The sequence below is a fragment of the Kryptolebias marmoratus genome, linkage group LG19 (genome assembly GCF_001649575.2).
Source record: "Kryptolebias marmoratus isolate JLee-2015 linkage group LG19, ASM164957v2, whole genome shotgun sequence".
Taxonomy (NCBI): domain Eukaryota; kingdom Metazoa; phylum Chordata; class Actinopteri; order Cyprinodontiformes; family Rivulidae; genus Kryptolebias; species Kryptolebias marmoratus.
Genome location: NC_051448.1, coordinates 9,554,961 through 9,563,761, shown reverse-complemented (window position 1 = coordinate 9,563,761; position 8,801 = coordinate 9,554,961).

Sequence of the window (8,801 nt, the reverse complement as noted above, 5' to 3'; positions counted from 1 at the left end):
CAAAAGCATGTTAATGACCCATTCATTTAAATCAGATGTGCTGAAGAAGGGAAGTGTCTAAAACATCCAGGATAATGAGCCGCAGAGGACCGGAGTTTGACACCTCTGCTATACATTAACCAGCATGTGATTTATGGAATTTTAAATGTCTCTGTTGCACATTTAAGTTGTCAACTGGTAATGGCACAATACACTTAGACAGATTGTACCTGATTTAGGGGGACACCTTCTCTCACAGGCAAATGCTTTTGCCTCCATTTAGGAGATAAACTCCTCTCTTGCCGCTCGTCATCCCTTCTAGCCGAGTCACACACCAGCGCACAGGTAAGGAGTGGACCCAGTTCATTCAGAAAGGTTCCACTCCTGCACTTCATCATCTCATTAGCTTAAGCATTATATCTACCCTAACTTTTTTTTTTTTTTTTACAGCCTTCGCCAGACCACTTTGTCACTTTAAGTGGCAGCAAATGCTAAAAAGCCAACTTTAAGATCAGTTTCTTTGGATTTTCTAACGTGACCTTTCCCCGCGCCTCTGAATTACCAATCTGCCAGCTCATTTGCCTGCTCATCATCCCTCCACCTGCCTTTTGTGTTCAACCTTCAGCCACGTTTGCTGCCAAGCCGTTTGCCATTCTGCTCATGCTCCCACCAAGCCGCTCTCTAAGTCCCGTCTGTCTGCTCGCTCCCAACCAGATCAGCCACTGGATAAGTCTCTCCACAGCTTCCCCCGTGTGACAGACAGATCACTCTGTTCTGCCTGCCTTTGGCCTCTTGAGCTCTTCATCCCACACTCCTCTGATGGCCATCATTCACTCTTTGAGTCTGTTTTTCTGCAAAAACTTCCTGTGTGCTGTGAGTCTACTTATTGCTTTGTTTTTAACATATATATTGCAAAGAAAAAGGCAACATTATGCTACAGTTGCTTCTAACAAAGACTAAAGCTAAATGTAAAACTTTATTTTCTTTTTAAAACATTGCTGATTAAATCTAACTTTGAGCCTGTTTTTTTAGTCTGGGTCAACACAGAAAAACTATTTTTTCAACTTTGTTTTGTGCTTCATTGATTGCTTTAATTTCACAATTGAAGACAAGCAAAGTTTGTGCGGCCAGACAGGGCTGCATGTATGTAAGCAGGAAAAAAGTTAGGCTTATTGTTGTTTCACTTGTGTTTAGAAGACGTCTATTCTCATTCAGAGTGGTCCTGTCAAATAAAATAATAATAAATAAAAAAAAACACTATCTAGTGCCGTGCATTTTTAATATTTCAAAGTTCTTATCTCAGCGCTACACATAAGCCTTGTGTGCCATTTAATAAACAGTTCTGTGCTGAAGGTATCCTGCAGGCAAAATGGCACGGTGAATAAATTTCCCCAAGTAGTTGAAGTTATGGGTTGGGAGATGACCTTTATCAGAACTGTCATTCCAACAAGGAGTGTTGCATAGCATCCATCAAATTTCAATTGTAATGCATTTGAAACAATTCACTTGAGTCTTTGATCATATTTATAAGAGGGGGAAAAAATATGTACATATAAAAGCTAAAATTAGCCCCAAATGCTAGCTGCCCAATGCGACAATAACCAAAAAACAGAGCTCCTGTGTGTAAATTAAATGTTGGAGAAATGAGCATTTAACTAGATCAAGTTGATTGTTTGGTATCCCAGAATTACGTGGCCGTCTGGGGCAGCAATTATCTGTGCTTTCAGTTTAATTTGAAAGAGGCACGTAATGGGTGACTAATACTGATTCTAAATGTTGTGGATAAAATACTCACCGTCTGAAAAATGCTCTTTATTAAGGTAGGACAAAAAAGTCAATTATAGAAACTCTAAAGGTATGTATGCACATTTATCCAGGGGAGCACATACAGTATGTGACATCCCCACCATCTATTACTGCTGGAAGGCCAGTATAAGGCCAAGCCTCATCTCTCAGGATGTTATCTAAATGGATATTTTCCCCTCCAATTTGAAAATTGTTTTCTGTTCAGATGGTAATAGAGAGAAAAAAAAAGATGCTGAAATACCCATGCCGGCCCAGTAAGTGGAAGAAATGACAATAACAACATGTCAAAATAACAAAGAACCGTACAAAGGAACTTTCTGAGCATGGCTTGTTATTCTCAGTGGGGTTATTTTTCTTTTTTATTTGATATTTTTTACATTTTGATCTGAGTAACTACCATTTTCAGCATAGAGTCAAGGTTTCATGACAACGAGGTTAGGACAAATCTTGAGATGAAGAAGAAAACCTAAAAACTAAAAATTAGGTAAAAAAAGACAACACTTTCAAGGCATACTACGGTTTCAAATTCACTAATATATTCTGTCTACGGGTCCTACAGTTTAAACTCCTTTTAATGAGGTGCCAGAGGCAGTGCAGGGTTTTCTTTTCTGTCTTTTTTGATGGCAGAAAGAGGAGAAAAGCCTCTAAACTTTCCTCCTCATTAAGAAAATAAAGACAAAGTTGGCTTTTTTTTAGTAGTAAAATAAAAACAGTATGATCAATGCTTGGCTACTAAAGTGGCTCCTCCCGTTAGAAAAGATAATTCTGTTATGAAATAAACATTTGCAACACGGTACACGTGTTGTGTGTAGGCTTGCTACAGAAGCTAACAGCACAGCTAATTAGTTACTAACTATTTTTTGCCGAGTTTCTGTTTCTATCATAGAACTAATGTTCCGTGCAATAAAGTACATTTACTATAATACTATAATTAAATGTATTTTGCATTAGTCTACATCTGTTAAAAATCATTACTAAACAATGAATAAATTGTCATTAAAGCCATTATTAAACAAGAGCTATTAAACGGTCTTCTGGCTCTCTGGTGTTGATTTTAAAGAGAGTACAACTGTTAAAATGTGTTCTATCAATTTCTTTATGTGTATCTATGCTTTATAGATACACATATGACTAACTGTGAAATAAGAAAAATATATTTTTTTTAGAAATTTATATTTCTATTTTAGAAAAATGTCAGTTTAGCAGCAACAGTAATTGTAGTATTTTTTTTAATAAAATCTATTATTAAACTTTACTTTCAATATAGTAAAACTGTAGTATGTTAGCTTAAGGTTATCATACTGTCAGAATTTCATTCCTGCTTATTTTTAATAAAAAAAACAAATTATCATTGTTTTGGTTTCTAGCTCATGCTTTATTTACAAAGCAAATGCAGAAAGTTGGCTGAGGCATTTCCCAAAAACTGACATGGTTACACAAACAGGTACGTTGGTAAAAAAAATATGAGTTTCTCTCAACAAAAATGTGGTTTATGGCAGGTGGAAAAGCACAGCAGAAAGTTTGTTTTGTAAAATATCCGGGTTTGTGTGGACAGGATGTCACAATTGCTGCTCTAAATTATGGGCTGAAATAGGTGCTTTGGAAATGAAGGAGAAGCAGTGTGTGTGTGTGTGAGTGTGTGTGTTCTGGTGAAGGGCTGCCACACCACTTTTCTGCTCCTTCTGCACTTAAGAGCGGCTCTGTAAAAAGTCACATGCCTTTACATGATAAAAAATGTGATGTGACAAGAATACTGAAATGAAAAAGAAAAAAAGTCAACATTCATGAAGAGCACTCAAAGAGATGAATAAATTTATGTGCTTCAAAAGTCATAAAAGATGAAGGACATGCAAAGACAAAAATCAAATCTGCAGAAAAGATCTGGTCAAAGAAGAGAGAAACAACAATCAGACACACTTCATAAAAGATTTCACAGACTTGATGAGGAAATGTTAGTCACAGAGTCAGAACGGAGCGTTTCACCATGAATGTGAGACCGGTTTTATCTGCATGGTGCTTGAAAAGTGAGCTCATTCAAGAGCTCGTCAGAAAAGTGCCAGTGATTGAGTTCTGCAGATTCGGAGTGGAAAGGATGTCAGGCTGACTTTGCATGAGCATAAAGACAAAAGAGCGAGGGGGAGGAAATGAGAGGAGACGGAAGAATGAGAGGGGAGGGATGATTTGGTCAGATTGTTATTGGTCCTAAATCTGTTGTTCAGCTTCATCAAAGTGAGCTGATCAGTGAACGACGAGCAGCGGCTTCAAAAAGGTGACACATAAAGAGGGAAATGAATTTGGGTAGCAAGGGTGGACAGGTTTTTAAGTGGGCATAATAAAACATCTATTCATTATACGTGGGATGTGTCAATGAGGGAGAGATAAATGTAAACCCATATAAGCCATAAAGCTGCAGAGTGGTTTGGTTTCCGTTATGACAATAAGCAGGGGTAGTTTTTATTTGCCAGCCTAACGCCTTTATTTATCTTCCTCCAAAACACACAACCCAAATATCAGAAGGTTTGGAGAAATGTTTGAAAAAAAGCACCAATTCTTACATTGGTTTGAGTTTTATTTTATCGCAGGCTGCATGAACTCAACATATTTCATGTTTTTACTTCACTGCTTCATTTCCTTTCTGCTTGATGTCATTTCAGGCCATCAACACAGTGCAGAATAAAAAGTCTGGGTCGTGTGAATTTAAGAACATTTTCTGTGGGTTCTGTGTTCAGGTTTTCAGTTTGTCTTTCGATTAATTGGTTTTCGTGTCATGTTCTGTTAAAACCTTTAGTTTTTGTTGCCTTAGCCTGCTTTTTGTTTCAGTTATTGTCGCCTTCTGCACCAAACTGTAGTTTGCTGAAAGCTCCACCTCCTCTGTATCAGTTATGATGTGTTAGTTGTAACGAGTGGGCAGTTCAATCATGAAATTAAACTTACCATTTATCAGATCTCAACAGCTGAAGGAGGAAATTTGTTTATCACAGAGAACTCTTAGTATAAAGTTTACACCGAATAAGGAGAAAACTAAATTTTATCTTTAAGGTTTTATCACAAAATTAAAACTAAATCAAGAAAATAGAATCATTAATAAACAATTAAGACAACGACAACAATAAAACCAAGGCTGAGATTTCAGGGAATATTCTTTTGAGGAATAACTATTAAGTAATTACTTCAAATGAGTATTTATCAAGATAAAACACAGCAACAAGTAAAAATCTAAGATGAAATAGTGATGTTAGTGAAACAGAAGAATTCTTTCAACAGAGTGTTTGGATTTTAGAATTGATGTTTTAAGTCTCTTACCGATTTAACTATAAAAGGATTGTTGTTGAGAAACTGTGTTTCCATGTGGAGAAGGCCTCAGTCTGATAGATTAGATCAGCCTGCTGTGATGTAGGTCATTACATGAGTCACCTTTAATCGGACTGGGCTTTTATTCTTACTGTTCGTGAATAAAAAGGTTTATTAAAAAATAATGAGATCTTTGCGCTCTTATTTTACCCATTATAGAACATGACAATTATTTACTAGATGAAAGTTTCATCTTGTTTTAGCTTTTAAGGTCTAGTGATAAAACTGACTTGAGTTTTTTTTTTAATGAGTCTCTTTGACAACTATCAGAGTTCTAGTAAGCGTCATCAGACACTTCACTGCCTTGATAATGCTCCTTTTGTTTTACCCTCCTTTTATGATCCATCCCACCTGTTTCATTGTGTTTTCAGGCCTCCAAGGGTGAGATGACCAAGGCTCGATGCGATTGCATCAAGTTTTAATATCTGTCGGCTGGTTGTTTTCCCGGACAGCACACAATAGGCGGGAGAAGTGGGATATTGAGAGTGTCGAGAAAAAGGACCATCTGTCCCATTAGTTGCACACACATCAGCGCCCATTTCCCAGAATTTCCACAAACGTATTTCCCAAATCCCCCTATTAAATTATGTGAGCGTATCTGTGAGCACAAAGAAGAAAGGAGCAAAGAGATGACGGGCACCAGAACGGATGTGAAATCAAAAACACAAGGCTGGCGATACATCTTAGTCAATCTAAGCAGCAGAGCAGCTGGTAATATATGAGATCTCATAATGTTGATGGCTTTTCGCTGAAATACCCACAATGCAGCACACTAAGTGCCATGATTCTTATATAATGATGCTCACATGCTGTTGCTGCTCAATGCTGTAACCTAAACGTGAACATAAAACTGCCTCGTTTCTTCACAGCCCAGAGATGAACTCCAGTCAGACTTTTGTTATTGAACCTGTCAGAAAAAGGTTAAACTTTGAGACAAGAGAAGAAGAGGAAGGAGCAACAATTTAGCTGAAAATTAGTTCCGTGTTCTTGCATGAGGATTTCCCAATTTTTGAGAGGATTAATTCCAGGAAACATGAGTTGAGACGGTAAAATCATCGACTTGATATTGTGTTCTGAAAAGGTCCTAAATTGTCCGTAATTTGGTTTAAAGGATTCAGCTGCATGTGAAGCTGACTGGAATAAAATACTGCATTTAGTACAGACTGAAAAAAAAGAATGCACAGATAATATATATGAATGCTTTATCAAAGTAAAGAAAAATCCAACTATCTGCAAGTCCTCCCTCCAGCGTAATCTCAGGTAGTTTATTTCCTCGGTGCAGCCTGAAGCCAATTTTCTACACTCCCGCCACAGTCTACCAATTTTATTGTTGCTTCTTCCTGTGGCAGCTGTTTTATTTTGGTTATATGGATAGTCTCTAGAGTGTGTGTACATGTGCTATAAATGTATACAGCAGGAGAGCTCCATTACTAATGCTTCTTCCACTGCAAGTAGTTTATAATGCTTAGAATTTAAAATTTAACACAGAACAAAATCTGTTACTGTATTTTTTTGGGGGGGGGGGTACTTTTGTTGTTTTCGTTGTATTATTTTGTGCTTTATGGTAATATGTTTGAAACTGCTGTGGTTATTACAGCAGACAACAGAAGTGAGAACTCTCCTTTACAATACTGCAAAAGTGTCAGATTGAATCGCCCCTGCAGCCGCAGCATGTCCTCTACACTAGTAATATACCTTTAACACCATATACAGGTAGCATATTAAAGCAATGGTTCAGATCTTTTTTTGAAGTGAGGCTCTGTGGAAGAGCAATAAACAAGAATTAATATGTTACCTGTTGCAAACCTTAGTTTGGAGAGAGAGTTTCTTTCTGACTGTGTCTGTGCATCCTTGCTGCTCTGGGATTGACTGGCCTAATTAAGGATGACAGGGTAAGGAAGTGCAAGAAGCACACACACACACACACATATATATATATTTACTTTTTATTAGACAACAGCCGTAGACTCAACATGTGTATCTACTTCAGTCATATTTACTGTTTAATACCGTGACTTTGTACTTTCATCTTCTTATCCTTTTTCCCCCTTACAATTTGCTATAAATATTGTCACTTAATTTTCAAAAATGCATTGACAACAAGCCATCATTATGTATTACTTGTTTGTATAATAAATATTGTACTCCATATCAGCCCTAGCCTCAGCTAATTTGTGATGCCCATCCCCAAATGCACCTTTTAGTTGCATAAAAGATCATCAGTCATCAGTCCGAGCCACGTCATGTCACGATTAGCTGTCTTGCAACTGCATTCTGTCTGAAGGAGAGTGAGACACCAGACATTATTATTTATGACGAAGAAAGGGACCGCAGCAGGCTTCAAAAGCCAAGCCTTGTCAAAACAAACCTCTTCACATTGACCTCACCACCACGCCACGTCAAGCTGCTTGGAGACTGCGGTGTTTGGACAATCACTCACCTTGTTGTAAAAAATCACACCTTAAATCACTATCTGTCTCTGAGTCTGCCAACATCGGCCCCATGACAATTTCAGTTCTTCATTTAACCCAGTCCTATCCGAGAAAATAGTGACCACGCTGCCTGGGTATCAGCAAGAATCATCTCAGAAAATAATGCCACTTTTTCAGAGTTGGGATGAATAATTTTCTCGATTGCAACAATCTGCACTGAAGACAGCATGATGAGTCTATAATTCCTCCTCTACAAGGGAATAACAAGTTTAAAGACGAGACAACTGGTGACACAACGTGTTGAGAAGTTAACGTTCTTCTGTCCAAATCATCATCCTGTGGGATCTTGGTGGGTATCCTGCATGTTATGTTAAGTTCTTACCTTAAGGATAGAGATTACAGATTCATAGCTATCCTGCTTTAAGGACACAATGGAACCTTTTACTTACACTGGTGAAGCCTAATAAATCAGTAACGCGTTTTTTAGTTAATCTGCAGATCATTTTTCCATTTTTTAGAACTCAAAATTTCTAAACTGTTATTAATTTGAATTTGAATGTAATTACACTGTATTAAATATCTTTTTATGTTTACTTGTTTTTCAAAAGGTAAACTGATTTATACGCCATTAGAAAAATAATTGTTTTCTTTTCCTCCTAAAATACTCCCCCCCCCCTTGCCAAATTTCTGGAGGACTCTGTGCCATCTCACCCGTCAGTGTTTTAATATATCCAGTAGCAGCACCAGATACAAATCTCATCTCTCAAACACCTTCAGCACCAACGCAAGCTCGTATCATCACCCTCCCACTTCTGTGTGACTCAACTTTCGGAATAAATTTTTAAAGAACAAGCACCCTCCACCTCCGTGGATGTTCTGCACTCACATTTTACTATTTGAGCTGTCACAGCAACTTCATTTATAACCCCGTTTCTAAGGCTGCAGCATTTGCCTGTTTGTTTTTCAGAGCTAGATTGTGCAAGCAGTGCACGCTCCGTGGCCATATTTTTAATTTGTAATCATCAGTGGCATTATAACACATTCTGTATCTCCTGATAACAGCTGTATTTGTCTCTCAACTGATTATTTGTTGGTCGTCAACAAAGTAGGCCTTCTAATTATTTTCATTTAACTGATAGCAAATAGGGAAATTGGGAACTCCCAACTTCAACTTGCGCCAGAGCTGCTGAGCACAAATTAAAAATCAATATGTGCCAAAGTTCGGTACATAGG